The sequence below is a fragment of the Choloepus didactylus genome, chromosome 4, assembly GCF_015220235.1.
Source record: "Choloepus didactylus isolate mChoDid1 chromosome 4, mChoDid1.pri, whole genome shotgun sequence".
In the NCBI taxonomy this organism is placed as follows: Eukaryota; Metazoa; Chordata; class Mammalia; order Pilosa; family Megalonychidae; genus Choloepus; species Choloepus didactylus.
In genome coordinates this window covers 49,191,735-49,209,321 of record NC_051310.1, presented here as the reverse complement: position 1 = coordinate 49,209,321, position 17,587 = coordinate 49,191,735, and positions in this window count along the sequence as shown.

The window sequence follows — 17,587 nt, the reverse complement described above, 5'->3', positions numbered from 1 at the left end:
CAATGTTACTGTTGACCATAGACTCCAGTTTGCTTTGATTATGTTTTTTTCCGAGATACCATCCCTTTTTCGACACTGCATGGTTGACATTCATTTGTTCTCCCACGTGTGAGAACATTTTTATATTTTTACATTTAGTAACAGTCATTGGCCACTCCAGTTTTTGCCAAGTTATACAGTCCCAGTCTTCATCATCTATCTTTACCTCTGGTGTCATACATTCCCCTATCCCACCTCTTGCAGCCTTACTCACAGACATCTTTGTTCAGTGTAGTTACAATACTATGCTACCACCACAAAGTATCATGATATCTATTTCTGGATCTATACAATCAATCCTGCTGAACATTCTGTAGTCTTTCAGCATCAAATGACCAATCTCTACCCTCTTTTTATCTCCTGGTAGCCTGTGTTATCAGCTTTTAACTCTCAAAGTTTGCTCATTAATGTTAGTTCATATTAGTGAGACCATACAGTATTTGTCATATTGTTTCTGGCTAACTTCAGTCAACATAATGCAGATGACATGGTTTTTTAACTCTGATTATCGCAAAGAATCTCCAATAAATCCTCCTAGAACTAATAAGTGAGTTCAGCAGGGCTGCAGGATATAAGATCAGGACTCAAAATCACTGGATTTTTATATACTAAAAATGAACAGTTGAAAATAGACATAAAATGCAATACCATTAATAAATTTCTCCAAAGAAATGAAATACATAGGCATAAATCTAACAAAACATGTATAGGTCTGCTTGCTGAATTTACACAATGAAGAAAGAAATCAAAGAAGACCAATAATTGGGAAGGCCATGTTCACGAATTGGATGATCCATCACAATTAAGATGTCAAATCTCTCCCGATTGATCTATAACCCCAAATGTTTTATTAGACAAGGACAAGCTTATTCTAAAATTTATGTGGAAAGGCAAAGGACATAAAAGAGCTAAAGCAATGTTGAAAAACTAGAATAAAGTGGAAGTAACTACTCTACCCAATGCTAAGGCTTACCATATAGCAATAGTAATCAGGAGAGTGTGGTATTGACAGAGGGAAAAACATACAGATAGAAGGGAAAGAATAGAGAAACCAGAAATAGATGCACACACTCAACTAATTTTATTTCAGTTCAGTAGAGGAAGGATAGCTTTTCAACAAATGGTGCTAGAGCAGTTGAATATCCATAGGCAAAAATAATAATAATAATTTCCTCCTAAATCTCACACTTTACCCAAAAATTAACTCAAAATGGATCAGGGCCTTCAATGTAAAACATAAAAATATAAAACCTCTAGGAAAAATGTTGGAGAATATCTTCAGGACAAAGGACTAGGCAAAGAGATTTTAGTCTTGACAGCAAGAGCACAATTCATAAAAAGAAAAATTGACAAACCGAACCTAATCGAAAGTAAAACCTTGTTTTCAGTGAATGAAATTGTGAAGAGGATGAAAAGACATGGAGGAGACTCAAAGAAAATATTTGCAAACCATATATCCAAGAAACACTTTGTATCTAGAATATATATAGAACTCTGAAAATCTAACAGTAATTAAAAAAAGTTCAATTATAAAATGGGCAAAAAACGTAAGCAGACATTTCATCAAAGAGGGCATGTGGATGACAATAAGTAAATAAAAAGATGTTAAACATCATTAGCCATTACAGAAATTCAAATTAAAAATACAATGAGTTATCACTACTGAGCTATTAGAATGGACTTAAAAAAAAAAAAATGATGAACCAAATAGTGACAAGGATGTGAAGAAACTATATCATTCATTCATTGCTGATGGGAATGTGCAGTGTTAGAGTCATTCAAGAAAATAGTTAGGAAGTTTCTTATAAAACTGAACATGCATTTACCATATGACTCAGCAGTTGTATTCTTGGGCATTAGTCCCAGAAATGAAAATTTATGTTCATACCAAAATCTGTACATAAATTTTCAGAGCAACTTTATTCATAATAGCAAATAATTGGAAATGTCCAAATATCCTTATATTGATGAATGAGTAAACAAACTGTGCTCTTTCCATACCATGTGTTCTAGTTTGCTAATGCTGCAGAATGCAAAACACCAGAGATGGATTGGCTTTTATAAAAAGGGGGTTTATTTGGCTGCACAGTTACAGTCTTAGGCCATAAAGTGTCCAAGGTAACACATCAGTAATCAGGTACCTTCACTGGAGGATGGCCAATGGCATCCGGAAAACCTCTGTTAGCTGGGAAGGCACGTAGCTGGCGTCTGCTCCAAAGTTCTGGTTCAAAATGGCTTTCTCCCAGGACGTTCCTCTCTAGCAAGCTTGCTCCTCTTCAAAACATCACTCACAGCTGCACTGAGTTCCTTCTCTTTGAGTCAGCTCATTTATATGGCTCCACTGATCAAGGCCCACCCTGAATGGGTGGGGCCATGCCTCCATGGGAATATCTCCTCAGAGTCATCACCCACAGCTGGGTGGGGCACATTCCAAGAAAATCTAATCAGTACCAAAACGTTTGCCCCACACAAGATTGCCTCAAAGATAATGGCATTTGGGGGGACATAATACATTCAAACTGGCACATTCCACCCCCTGGACCCCAAAATGATATTATCTTTCCAAATACAAAATACATTCATTCCATCACAATATCACAAAAACTTACATCATTTCAGTAACAAAAGTTAAGTACAAGATCCTATCAAAATGAATTACAGGCGTGGTGGGTCCTAAGGCATAATTCTCCTTTAGCATTGGATCTGTGGACTTAGAACAAGTTATGTGCTTCCAATATACAAAGGAGGGACATTCATAGGATAAACATTCCCATTGCCATAAGGAAAAACTGAAAAGAAAACAGGGTTCACAGGACCAAAACAGTTCCTAAAACCTGCAGAACAAACTCCATTAGATTTCAAAGTCTGAGAGTCATTTATAGAACAACGTTGCATACTTGGGGCTTGAAAGAGCGGGAGTCTAACCCTTCCTAAGGACCTTTGTGGCAGCCCTTTCCTCTTCAAACACTTAGATGAGTGCTCCAACATATCCACACATTGGGGAGACCACCTTCTCAGCCCCACCCTCTTCAAACATCGGGGCAGCTCTCGGATTCCCTTCCATCTCCAGGACACATGCTCAACCCCTTCAGAACAGTGTGGTGGCAGCCAGGCTCTCCCCAATTCCCTGGGAATGTGCTCCACCCTCTTTTGGGGCCTGGGGTGGCAAGACATTTCCTGATCATCGAGGCGGAAAGCCCGCCCTCGACCTCCAGGGCAAACTCACCCTTTCCATGGCTGTGGGCCACTCCACTCTCCCAGCCCAAGACCTCTTGACTCCAGACCTCAACCTCCATGGCTCTATCTTTGAAGAAATTTTTCCTTCAGTTTGTTCCTTGTCTGTCTTCTCCAGTCCAGACTGGCAATGGCTCTGTCTGTAAAGATCTCACAAAAATTCTGTTGGCTTCGCATGAAGCATGCAGGGGTCAAAGCCATGAGACAACAGGACTTTCCACAAATCCTTTCTGGATAATTCCATCTCCAATCTTGGCTTGTACTGAAATGGTGGCTGGGTTCCATGTTTGGTAACATCCTCATGTTGGGCTGTAGCTTCTGGGATTCCACCCCCTGGAAGCCTGTGATTTTTCAAGCCTTCAGCTTCTGGTTTCTTTGAACCCAAAAGTTCAGTTCTAAGTTTGTCTCTTTCTGCTTGCATTTTACTATAAGCTGCAAGGAGAAGCCAGGGTACATCCTCCACACATAGTCTGGAGATCTCCTCAGCTAAGTATTCCAGGTTGTCACTTTCAAATTCTTCCTTCCATCTGACACCAGGACTCAATTTTTCCTAATTCTCTGCCACTTTAAAACAAGGATCACCTCTCTTCCAATTCACAACAACACAGCCATCATTTCTGTTCAAGGCCTCGTCAGAAATATCTTTAGAGTCCATATTTCCACAAATAGTCTCTTCAAAGCAGTTTAGGCCTTTTCTACGAAGCTCCTCACAATTCTTCCAGAATCTTCCCCTTATCCATTTAAAAAGCCGTTCCAACATGTTTGGTATTTGCAAACTCAGCAGCAAAAACACCCCACTCTGGGTACCAAAATTTGTTCTAGTTTGCTAATGCTGCAGAATGCAAAACACCAGAGATGGATTGGCTTTTATAAAAAGGGGGTTTATTTGGCTACACAGTTACAGTCTTAAGGCCATAAAGTGTCCAAGGTAACACATCAGTAATCGGGTACCTTCAATGGAGGATGGCCAATGGCATCCGGAAAACCTCTGTTAGCTGGGAAGGCACGTCACTGATGTCTGCTCCAAAGTTCTGGTTCAAAATGGCTTTCTCCCAGGACGTTCCTCTCTAGCAAGCTTGCTCCTCTTCCAAACGTCACTCACAGCTGCACTGAGTTCCTTCTCTTTGAGTCAGCTCATTTATATGGCTCCACTGATCAAAGGCCCACCCTGAATGGGTGGGGCCATGCCTCCATGGGAATATCTCCTCAGAGTCATCACCCACAGCTGGGTGGGGCACATTCCAAGCAAATCTAATCAGTACCAAAACGTCTGCCCCACACAAGATTACATCAAAGATAATGGGATTTGGGGGGACATAATACATTCAAACTGGCACACCATGGAATATTATGCATCAATTAAAAAGAATGTATTCTAGAAACAAGCAACTACCTGCATGAGTTTCCAAAGGATTAAGCTACATTAAAACAGCCAGTCTCAAAATGTTACATACTTGTGCTGGTTTGAATGTATTATGTCCCCCAGAAAAAGCCATATTCTTTGATGTAGTCTTGTGGGGCAGATGTTTTGGTGCTGATTAGATTTGAATGGAAATATGCCCCACCCAACTGTAGGTGATAACTCTGATGAGATATTTCCATGGAGGCATGGCCCCACCCATTCAGGGTGGGCCTTGAGCAATGGAGCCATATAAATGAGCTGACAGGCAAGGGAATGCAGTGCAGCTGTGAGTGATGTTTTGAAGAGGAGCTACAGCCAAGAGGGACACTTTGAAGAAAGCACAGGAGCTGCAGATGAGAGACAGTTTGAAGACGGCTGTTGAAAGCAGACTGTTGCTCCAGAGAAGCTAAGAGAGGACAAATACCCCAAGTGCAACTAAGAGTGACATTTTTGAGGAACTGCAGCCTAGAGAGGAACGTCCAGGGAGAAAGCCATTTTGAAACCAGAACATCGGAGCAGACGCCAGCCACATGCCTTCCCAGCTAAAAGAGGTTTTCTGTACACCATTGGCCATCCTCCAGTGAAGGTACCCGATTGCTGATGTGTTCTTGGACCCTTTATGGCCTTAAGACTGTAACTGTATAACCAAATAAACCCCCCTTTTATAAAAGCCAATCCATTTCTGGTGTTTTGCATTCCAGCAACATTAGCAAACTAGAACAATACTATATGATCCTGTTATACAGCATAATTGAAATAACAAAATTATAGAGATGGGGAACAGATTAGTTGTATTCTAGGGGTTAGGGCCTGAAGGAGGAGAGTAGAAGTGGAAACAAAGAAGTAACAAGAAACTTGTGATGAACAGCTCTGTACTTGATTGCGGTGGTAACTGCACAAAGCTGTGTATGTGATGAATTGCATAAAACCACACACACACACACACACACACACACACACACACATACACAGGAAAGAGTGCATGTAAACCTTGTGAAATCTGAATAGGATCAGTGGATTTTACCATTGCCAATTTCATGGCTTCAAGAGCTCTGATGTTACCATTGGGGAAAACTGGGTGAAGGGTGCATAGGATCTTCCTGGACATTTTTTTAAGGCAACTCCCTGTGAGTCTATAATTGTTTACCAGTAATAAATTTAAGAAAATGTTCCAAAGACTAGATGGATTATCATAAAATCATAAAATGAATAGGTCATATAATCTAAGATATCATTTGCCTTGAAAAGCTAGAAAAGCCCAAAGATGTGGGTAAGGCTTTATTGAGATAAAGTGTCATATGCATATTTTACAACAAGGAAAATTTTATGAATAATCAAAAGGTATAGAAAATTTAAAAAGAACATTTCTGAAGGGCTAATTGGTAGATTTGAGTACTTCAGCAGATAGGAGAACCTAAGCCTTTTGTAATGCCAGTCAATTTAAAAATCTACTTTGAAATCTAGCTCTGGGATTATAAATATGTTAAATATTTTGCAAACTAAGCAGTTGTTTAAAACTCATGGTGAAAATAAGGACTGATTAAAAAAACTAACATAAACATTTAAAAATATGATCGACAATTTAAAATTATTAGGTAAAATATACTTGGTTTCATATTTCTGAATAATCTCTAAATCACATTGTCTCTTCAGATAAACTGGAAGTTTAAGTCTGAGCTCATAGCTTTCATATATATTTTACATTGAGTAAAAATAATCAGAACCACATTTATTAAGAACTTACTAAATCAGTGCCACTTTTTGTACATTCATGAAAGTAATCATTAAATAATTATATAAAATTGTCATTAGTATCCCTGTTGTACAGATAAGAGAAGGGCTTAGAGATGTTAGATGCCTTGTACAATGCCACAGCTACTAAGATAGTCCATAGAGTCAGAATTCATACTCTAGATTTCCAAAGGCAACATTCTTTCCACAACACTACCTTCTTTCTTTCCCTTATTTCCTACAGCACACTTCTCTGGGAACTGTCAGAGAGAAAGCTCCCAGTAGTAGTTATTGGTTCATGAGCACATATCAGGTAACCAGGAATTCCATCTTCAATTGATATTGGCCCAACAATATGAATTTCCTGGTCAATGGCTCATGTCCACTGCTATAGTAACCATGAGATACACAGTATCAGGATATTTTGTCAAAACATGCCATAGCTATAGTCTATGAGGCAGTTGTAATCACCATATTCTGGGATTTTCATACAGGAGCCAGCTCACTAACAACCAATGAATATTGCAACTTTTTTACCCAGAGGCAGATTCTAGTCTATAGGATGGGTTTGGGGCATGGTTTTCCCAATGTCAGTTACCTGGCTTGATAGTGTACTATAATTATACAAGATGTTAATATTAGGAAAGGCTGGGTGATGGGTGTACGGGACTTCTTTGTTTATTTCTTTGGAACTTCCTGTGAATGTATAATTATTTCAAAATAAAAAAAGTTATAAAAATAACTTGCAAGTCAATTATGTGAATATATTGTTACCTGATGAATGTGGCATTAGACAGTAAGTTTTAGTATTGAGTACATGGTACAAATGAGATACGTGTCCAGGAGATGGAAGAGATTTTTGAGAGGTTGCAGTTACGATGGATGAGGCTTCACAAAACATTGAAATATTTGATTTAGACCTTGAAGAATATATAAGATTTGCAAATTAAGTATAAGAAAGGTAAGATTGATGAAAGAATAGTGAAAGCAAATAAAGAGTTGGAAATGAGTGTGGTAGGCAGGGTTTGAATGGATCATTGGGATCAGTTTATGAGAAATCTGGAAAGACAAATAGGGCTCTGCCTATTTTGACCTTGTCTATGAACAGTCATTGGAGAATGGGAAAACCCCAACATAGGAATTCCAGTGAGGAAGTTCCCCTGTTATGTATTGAGAAGATCCTCCTATCTCCTTTCTTCCTTTAGGAAAAGTAATGAAGTTGTGGTGGTCATTACTGCCCCAATAAAAATCCCAGCTCTGTTCTTTACTGGCTGAGTAACCTGTACAAGTTTTGAACTTTCTGAGCCTCAGATTCCTAATCTGTAAAACTGGGGTAATTACTTTATTTCTTTGTAGAATCATTGTGACCATTAAATAATTTAATGGTTATTAGGAGAATAAATGTTCATTATGTGGTGATGCTACTGATGATAATAGAGCTGCTGCTGCTGCTTCCTTCTCCAATAAATACATTCCTTTTGATGGAAGCACAATCTTTCAGAATTAAGGATTTTTGGTAAAAAGACAGGCCTGCCATAGAAAGTGAGCTATGGGTACTATCTAGGACTTCCTGTGGCTTTCCTCCCTTCGTTGGACCAACCAGCCACTTGGCTGTCTCTTCCCCAGATGATAACCACATTCCACTCAGGATCTTGTCCCACTTTTGACCTTCTTGACTTCTGCTAGGGAATTTAATATGTGAATTCCATGGATATCCTGAAGTATACATCACCACTGTTAATTAAGGCATTGGTTGATAATCAGGAATTCTTGATGTATTGAAACACAAGCTAAATCTTATAGGAAGACTTTGACATATATCAAAAGCTAAAGGTGTATATTAGTTAGGACTCTTTGTTCCTGGCAATAGAAATACAAATGATTAATTTAAGACAAAGGCAATTTTTGACTAGAGTATTAGGTGCCTCCTAGGATTATTAAGAACACCAGAGTACCAGACTCAGAAAACAGGCAGAAATAAAAGGAGGAGGGCAGCAGTCAGAACTTCTGAGTGAGTGATACCAGAGGACCCGATCAGTGAGGCCACTATTGGCCTCAGCAGATCATGGGGTATCATTTCTGCTTCTGGCCCTGGATGCTACCACAGGTATTGCTTCTACTGCTGCCCTGGCCTCTGGATGCCTCTACCACAGCCATGACAAAAGGAAATTATTTTCCACTATCACTCCTTTTCTGGGTTATTAATTCCTTAATTTAAATCCTAGAAGAGTGTATCATTATCTGAGCCCAGGTCTAGTGTCCAAGCTCTAGCTGCAAGGAAATTTGGCAAACTTTTGCAGCTTCTATGATGAGAAGCAAGCTGTGACTTCCACAAGACTCATGAGATGAAGCATTTCCTAAACCTAAGAAGGGGTAAAATGCTGGGAAGTAAAAAGTAGACTAATTTCCACCTAGGAAGGTAGAAAGAAGAGGCCTGTTTTGGGAGTGACTCTCCAAATCAGAGCCTATTAGTGATTGCTCTTACTTGCATTTTTGTGGTGAGTCTGTGTCTCTTATACCTTGCTCTTTTGTAACAATATTGCTGTTAGAAGTCTCACTATGGTCTCAATAGCACAACTGATGAATTATATAATGTGGAATTTTAGATTTTCAACTGTTATTCTGTCTCTTTTATTTCACTGGTCTTGGTGTAAAATGAAATATGAGGAAGAATTGAATCAGACATTGATGGATGGAATTAAGAGTATAAAGTTGCTGGGCTCAAAAACCCAACCTATTATCATCTGGTTGGGTGATTAGGAAGATCATTTCATCTCTCTGGATCTCAGTTTCCATCTCAGTAAAATGGGAATATTATCATCCAACTTGAAAAGTGGACCCATAGATTAAATAACAGTGTGTTTTAAAATTACTGAGGAAAATGACTAACACAAAGTAAAATATTAAATAATTAACAAATAGTAACTTTTTGTCATTATTACCTTCCTTAGCGAGTCATGGCTATAAGGATGTTCTGTGTCTGCAATGCTTAAAAATCCTCTCTTCTTTGTTCTCTTTCATTTCTACCTAATTCCATTGTCTGTTGTGACAGCTACTAAACTTTTGTTTTATTAATTGCTGTAGTTACAGTCAGCCATCCAGTATATTTCTTCTTCTTGTTAGACGAGAGCAAAACCATGTCTATAACACCTGTGAGGTCTCTTCCTAGAAAAACAAAACAAAAAAGGAAAGCAAGTTAGGACTGAGAAAAGTATTTTGCAGCTCAGCTAGAAGTAGCACATCTGCAACAATGTTTGGGCTGGGTCCTAACAGCTGGACAGAACTGGCAATGCATTTCTATTCCAGCTGGTGACAGCTTATCTAAAAGAATGCATGACACAAATAACTGTACTCGACAACGTGAACTGGATTCTCAGAGAGCTGAATGACAACATGAAACTTTCCTCTGTATTTAACCAGGTAAACCCGTCCAAGGGAAATCAGCTCTCAGAAGCTTATTTTCTTAGAAGCATAGGTGATATAAAGTTAACACATGTCAAAAGATGCACAGATTGAATAATGAGACCAGAATTCCCTCTGGATGACTCTGGCCATTAAGATGGCATAATATTTCATCATGTACATTTTAATTTAGGGAAAAATACTTTCATTGCCCCTGTAACTGATACCAACATTTGAGGAATCAAGACAATTTTAAATAAGCCCTGGCATGTATCGACTTGAAAAGGAAATACACTTATTTGCTTTCGAGCACTTTTGTAATTAAGAGTAGCTCTCAGTAAATTTGTTAACACGGGTCTATTTACACTCCTATTGCCGATCCAAAAAATCACTTTTTAGCATGTTCCTTCATTCTTTATAATCATTTGTACCTCCAAGGAAGAGGAACTATAGTTAAATAGAGAAAATACGTGAGAATGTGCTTGTGTGTGAACTGTAGTTTGCAGTTGTAACAAGGTCTCTGACTCAACGTGAAATTGCAGTCTCAGGGCACAGGATTTAATCTAACAAATAATTCTCTTTCTCAGTAGGACTATAAAGAGAACCCTAATTAATGTGCTAATAGCTATTCCCTGTTTACAGGGCATTATCCCAGGTCTTGAACTGTAACAAATATACTCAAAAATTAATGTTCACAAAGCAGAGAGAAAATACATTTCATTTCTACAACTCTGCCTGTGAGATGTTTCAATCAGAGAGATGGCACAAGAAGGAAGTTTTACAAAGCTATTTTCTTGAGGTCCGAGCTTAATATAGGATAATCCATATAAGACAATTTACTGTGTTCTAGATTAGGGACATAAATCAGAGGTCATATGCGTTTTCTCTAGGAATTAATGAATCTTGGAATCTCAGTTATTAGGGACCCGAGTGGTCAGTTGGTCCCATCTGTATCCTGTGTATGAGTGTTCCGGTTCCTCTCTAATGCTGCCATTATGCAAAATATCAGAAATGGATTGGCTTTAAAGGGGGTTTATTTGGTTACAAATTTTCAGTCTGAAGGCCATGAAAATGTCCAAATTAAGGCTTCAGCACAAGTATTCCTTCACCAAAGGAAGTCCAATGGTGTCTGGAAAACCTCCATTTGCTGGGATGGCATGTGGCTGGCATCTGCTAATCCCAGGTTGTGTTCCATCTCCTCTCTCAGCTCCTGTGCATTCTTCAAAATGTAACTCTTGGGGTGTTTTGACCTCCCTTAGCTTCTCCATAGCAAAGTGTCAGCAAAAGTCTGCTTTCAATGGCCATTTCCAAAATGCCTCTCTTAGCTGTCGCATCATCTAGGCTTGTGTGGCTCTTTTTCAAGTACTCCAGTGATCCAATTAAGACCCACCCTGAATGGGTGGGGCAACACCTCCATGGAAATAATCCAATGAAATGTCTCACCCACAGCTGATTGAGTCACATCTCCATGGAAACACTGAATCAATAGATTCCAACCTAATCAACACTAATACATTTGCCCCCAAAAGATTGCATCAAAGACCATGGTGTTTTGGGGAAAATAATGCATCCAAACTAGCACAATGAGTATCCTGTGTATTTTCACAAATGGTTGTTTAATTGCTAACTGGATATTTTCAGAGTTAGAGGGTCCACTGGCTCTTAAAGAAAGCTTCTCCAATTTGGGATAGTTTAATATTAACATTTTTTTTTTAATTAGAGGAGTTGTGTGTTACAGAACAACCATGCACAAAATATAGGATTCCCATATACCAACCTATTATTAACACCTTGCATCAATGTGTTATATTTGTTGCAATTGATGAAAGAATGTTTTAATAATTGTACTATTAACTATAGTCCATGGTTTAACATAGGGTTCACTGTTGGTGTTGTGCAGTTCCATGGACTTTTTTTTAAAATTTTTATTCCAGTACTAAATATAAAAATCTAAAATATCCCTTTCAACCACATTCAAACATATAATTCAGTGCTGTTAATTACATTCTCAATGTTGTGATGCCATTAAAAACTGTACGTTTTAAGTCTTAACTCCCTATTCCCTACCCCTGAAACCTACATTCTGGATTCTGACTCTATGAGTTTGCTTCTTCTAATTATTTCATATTGGTGAGATCATACAATATTTGTCCATTTGTGTCTGGCTTATTTCATTCAATGTGATGTCTTCAGGGTTCATCCATGTTGTCACTAGTTTCAGAACTTCATCCATTTTTATAGCTGAAAAATATTCCATTGTATGTATATGCCACATTTTGTTTATCCATTCATTAGTTGATGGCCACTTGGATTGCTTCTATCTTTTGGCAATTGGGAACATTGCCACTATGAACATTAGTGTGAAAATATCTGTTCAAGTCCTTGCTTTCATTTCTTTTTGGTATATCCTTAGAAGTGGGATTGCTGGGCCATATGGTAACTCAATACTTAATTTTGGAGGTACTGTCAAACTGTCTCCCATAGCGGCTGCACCATTTTACATTCCCATCACCAATGAATGAAGGTTCCTGTTTCTCCACATCCTCTTCAACACTTGCAATTTTCCAATTTTTAAAAAATAGTAACCATTCTACACTGTGTGAAATGGTAGCTCATTGTGGTTGTGATTTGCATTTACCTAATGGCTAATGATGTTGAGCATCTTTTCATGTGCTTATTGACCATCTGTATATCTTTGGAGAAATATCTGTTCAGATTTTTTGCCCATTTTTTTTATTGGGTTGTCTTTCATTATTGAGTTGAAGGAATTCTTTATATACCCTGGATATTAAAATTTTATCAGACATGTGGTTCCTAAATATTTTCTCCCATTGTGTAGTTTGTCATTTTACTTTCATGATAAAGTCCTCTAAAGTAAAATGTGCCAGTTTGGATGTAGTATGTTCCTCAAAATGCCATTATCTTTGATGCAATTTTATGGGGCAGATATATTAGGGTTGCTTAGGTTGGAATCTTTGATTGAGTATTTCCATGGAGATGTGACTCAGTCAACTGGGTAAGACTTTGATTGGACAATTTCCTTGGAGGTGTCATTCCTCCCATTCAGGGTGGGTCCGAATTAAATCATTGGAGCCATATAAATGAGCTGACAGACAGAGGGAAATCAGAGCAGCTAACAGTGACATTTTGGAGAGCAACTGAGAGTGACATTTTGAAGAGCAGCTACAGCCAAGAGGGACACTTTGAAGAACACACAGGAGCTGAGAGAGAGCAGCTGCAGCTTACAGAGACTCTTTGGAGATGGCCTTTGAAAGTGGACTGTTGCTTCAGAGAAGCTAAGAGAAGACAATTGCCCAAGAGCAACTAAGAGTGACATTTTTGAGGAGCTGCAGCCTAGAGAGGAACATCCTGGGGGAAAACCATTTTGAAACCAGAACTTTGGAGCAGATGCCAGCCACGTGCTTCTACAGCTAACAGGTTTTCTGGACACCATTGACCATCCTTCAGTGAAGGTACCCCTTACCTTGGACACTTTATGGCCTTAAGACTGTAACTTTGTAACCAAATAAACCCCCTTTGTAAAAGCCAATCTATTTCTGGTATTTTGCTTAATGGCAGCATTAGCAAACCAGAACATAAAACATTTTTAATTTCAATGAGGTCCCATTTATCTATTTTTTCTTTTGTTGCTTGTGCTTTGGGTGTAAAGAGACCACTGCCTAACACAAGGGCCTGAAGATGCTTACCTATGTCTTCTTCTAGGAGTTTTATAGTACTGGTTCTTATATTTAGGTCTTTTATCCATTTTGAGTTGATTTTTGTATATGGTGTGAGGTAGGGGTCCATTTTCATTCTTTTGCAAATGGAAATCTAATTTTCTCAGCACCATTTGTTGAAGACAATATTTTTTCCCAATTGAATTGTCTTTGCCACCTTGTCAAAGCCATAACTATGAGGGTTGATTTCTAAGCTATCAATTCAATTCCATTGGTCTATATATCTGTTCTTTAACCTGTACCATGCTATTTTGATTACTGTGGCTTTGTAATAAGTTTTAAGATTGGGAAGGGTGAGTCCTCCATCTTCATTCCTCTTTTACAAGCCAACTGTGGCTATTCAGGTCTCCTTACCCTTCCATATAAAGTTGGTGATTGGCTTTTATATTTCTGCAAAGAAGGTTGTTGGAATTTTGATTGTGGTTTTGTTGAATCTGTAAATTGCTTTAGTTAGACTTGACATCTGTTCTTGTTTGCTAAAGCTGCCATTATGCAAAATACCAGAAACAGATTGGCTTTTATAAAGGGGGGTTATTTGGTTACAAACTTACAGTCTAAGGCCATGAAGTGTCCAAGGTAAGGGGATACCTTCACTGAAGGATGGTCATTGGTGTCTGGAAAACCTCTGTTAGCTCAGAAGGCTTGTGGCTGGCTTCCACTTGCTTCCAGGTTATGTTTCAAAATGGCATTCTCCAAAATGTTGCTCTTGGGGTGTTTTGTCCTCTCTTAGCTGCAGCTGCTCCAAAATGTCATTATTGGTTGTTCTCAGCTCTCTGTGTATTCTTCAAAGTGTCCCTCACGGCTATTATAGCAAGTGTCTGGGCCTGTGTGGCTCTTTTAAAAGTACCCCAGTAAATCAATCAAGACCCACCCTGAATGGGCAGGGCCACACCTCCATGGGAACTATCCAATCAGAGTTATTACCTACAGTTGGGTGGGTCACATCTCCATGGAAGCACTCAGTCAACAGTTCCCAACACACTCAACACTAATATGTCTGCCCCCACAAGATTACATCAAAGAACATGTCATTTAGGGGACATAATACATCCAAACTGGCACAACATTTTAATAATATTTAATCTTCTCATCCAGGGACATGGAATTTCCTCCCATTTATTTAGTTTTTCTTCAATTTCTTCTAGCAATGTTTTGCAGATTTTTTGTGTACCAGTCCTTTATATGCTTGGTTATATTTATTCCTAGATATTTGGTTCTTTTAGTTGCTATTTTAAGTGGAATTTTTTCTGATTTATCCTTCTGAATTTTATTGCTATAGAAACATTACTGATTTTGGAGTGTTGATCTTGTGCCATGCCTACTTGCTGAATTCATCTATTATAGGAACTCTGTTGTGGATTTTTTTCAAGATTTTCTGTATATAGCATCAAGTCATCTGCAAAAAGGGAAAGTTTTACTTCTTTCTTTATAATTTGGATATTGTGCTGATTTGAATCCGTTGTGTACCTCATAAAAGACTAAGCTCTTTAATCCAATCTTGTGGGGGTAGAGCTATTGTGGGTGGGGCCTTTTAATTAGATTATTTTCATGGAGGTGTGATCCCCCCATTCAAGGTGGGTCTTACTTAGTTTGCTAGCATCCTTTATGAGAGGATAAAAGGCAGAGACATTTTGAAGAGAGCTCAGAAATGCTTAGAAAGAAAATGCCTGGAAACATTTTGGAGACAGCCATTGAAACCAGAACCAGGAGAGAAGTTAAGAGATGAACTCCAGAGTTTGTCCCAGAGAAGCTGAGAGGAACCCCAGATGCTTAGAGAGAAACACCTGGGAGAAGCAAGCAAGGACACAGGAACTGAGAAATAGAAGCTAAGACAGAAGCCCAGAGACATTTTGGAGAAAGCAGTGGAAAAATAAGTTAACCCCAGAACAGGCTCAACAGACTCAGGCCATATGCTTTTGCATGTGACAGAGAAACCCCAGATTCCATTTGCTGTTCTACAGAGGAGGCATCATCTTATTGATGCCTTAATTGGGGCATTTTCATGGACTTAGAACTGTAAATTTGTGAACTAAAAAATCCCCATTGTAAAAGGAAATGCATTTTTAGTATTTTGCATTCTGGCAGCTTCAGCAAACTGGAATAAATTTATTTCATTTCTTTTTCTTGCCTTATTGCTCTGGCTAGAACTTCCAGTACACTGTTCAGTAACAGTGGTGACAGTGGGCATCCTTGTCTCATTCCTGATCTTAAAGGAAATGATTTTATTCCTTTACCATTAATTAGGATATTAGCTGTGGGTTTTTCATATATGCCCTATATCAAGTTAAGGAAATTTCCTTCTATTCCTAGTTTTCTAAGTGTTTTTATCAAGAAAGGGTGTTGAATTTTGTCAAAGGCCTTTTCTATGGCAATTGAGGTGATCATTTTTTTTTCCTTCATTCTTTTAATTTGGTTGTTAAATTAATTAATTTTCTTATGTTGAACCACCCTTGCATATTTGGAATAAATACCACTTGATTATCGTTTATAATTCTTTTAATGTACTCTCAGAATTGGTTTGCAAGTTTTGTGGATTTTTGCACCTCTATTCATAAGAGATATTGGTCTATAATTTTCTTTTCTTGTTACATCTTTATCTGACTTTGATATGAGGGTGGTGTTGGCCTTGTAGAATGAACTAGCAAGTATTCCCTCCACTTGAAGTTTCTGATAAAACTTTGAGGAGGATTGGTGTTAATTCTTCATGGAATGTTTGGTAAAATTCCCCTATGAAGCCATCTGATCCTTTTCTTTTTAATGGGAGGTTTTTAATTATTGATTTGTTCTCTTTACTAGTTATTGGTTTGTTAAGATCTTCTATTTCTTCTTGAGTCAGTTTAGATAGTTTGTGTGTTTCTAGGAATATGTCCATTTCATCTAGGTTATCTATGTTTTTTCCATACAGTTTTTCATAGAATACTCTTATAATTCTTTATGTTTCAGTTGGATCAGTAGTAGTCTCTCCCTTTTCATTTCTTATTTTAGTTATTTGTGTCATCTCCCTTATTTTCTTTATCATTGTAGCTAGAGTTATTAATTTTATTGATACTTTCTAACATGCTATATATTAAATTATTCGCTTGAAATTTTAACTTATTTGGCTTTGATCTCACTTCTGAAGCCCCTTAGAAGAAGTATAGACTCTTTTCTCTGCAATAGCCCTTCATTTAAATTAAAATCGGTAAACATACCTCTTCCATATTGTCAAACCACATATCCTCTTCTCCTTCAAATGTTCCAGATATGATCTGGTTTCCTAGAATTAAAGTAACATTTGTTTTCCACTTCCACTAATGTTGGATTAGGTAATTCATATCAAACATGTCACTAAAGACAACTAATCATTTTTCAGAAAATATGAAAACATATAAAATGTACCATCATGACCAGACCATATTGGAGAGGCTGGGAACCTAGAAAGGTGAAAAAAATACTTCAGCAGCTTTTGTCCAGGGGTCATTTGTCTATGCATAGAGATAGCTGAGATATTGAGCTATACTTCCACTGGCCTCTAGGGTATAGGGAGATAAAACAGTATCTGGAACTCACCAAAGGTAGGGATTCTCATAAATATTCTCTGTGTAGCCCTGCAGAGCTGATCTTTAAAAGTGAAGATTGGCTGGGTGTAAAACAGCCCTAGAATCATATGCAGGCCTGATTCAGATCATATGGGTGGCCTAGAAAAATCTTAAGAGTTGAACGTTTATTAAGTGGTCCTGGGCTGTTAGTGCCCTCAAGCATCAAGCTTCTGACTAGAAGCAAGTGAAAATAGTTCCTAGAGGAAAATATTATGTTTTAGGACTCAAATGATTTCTACACATAGTTTTTCAAATACAATATCCAACACCTAATTAAAAGTATCTAGGCACATGAGGAGATAAGACAAGAAGAGTGAGAAAAATGAGGAAAGTAAAACAGACAGTAGAAATAGACCCATAGAGATAAGATAATTGGAATTATCAGACATAGGTTGTAAAACAACTGCCTTTAGTATGTACAAATAGATAAAAGCCAAATTAAAAAAAAGTCTACAGATAACTGG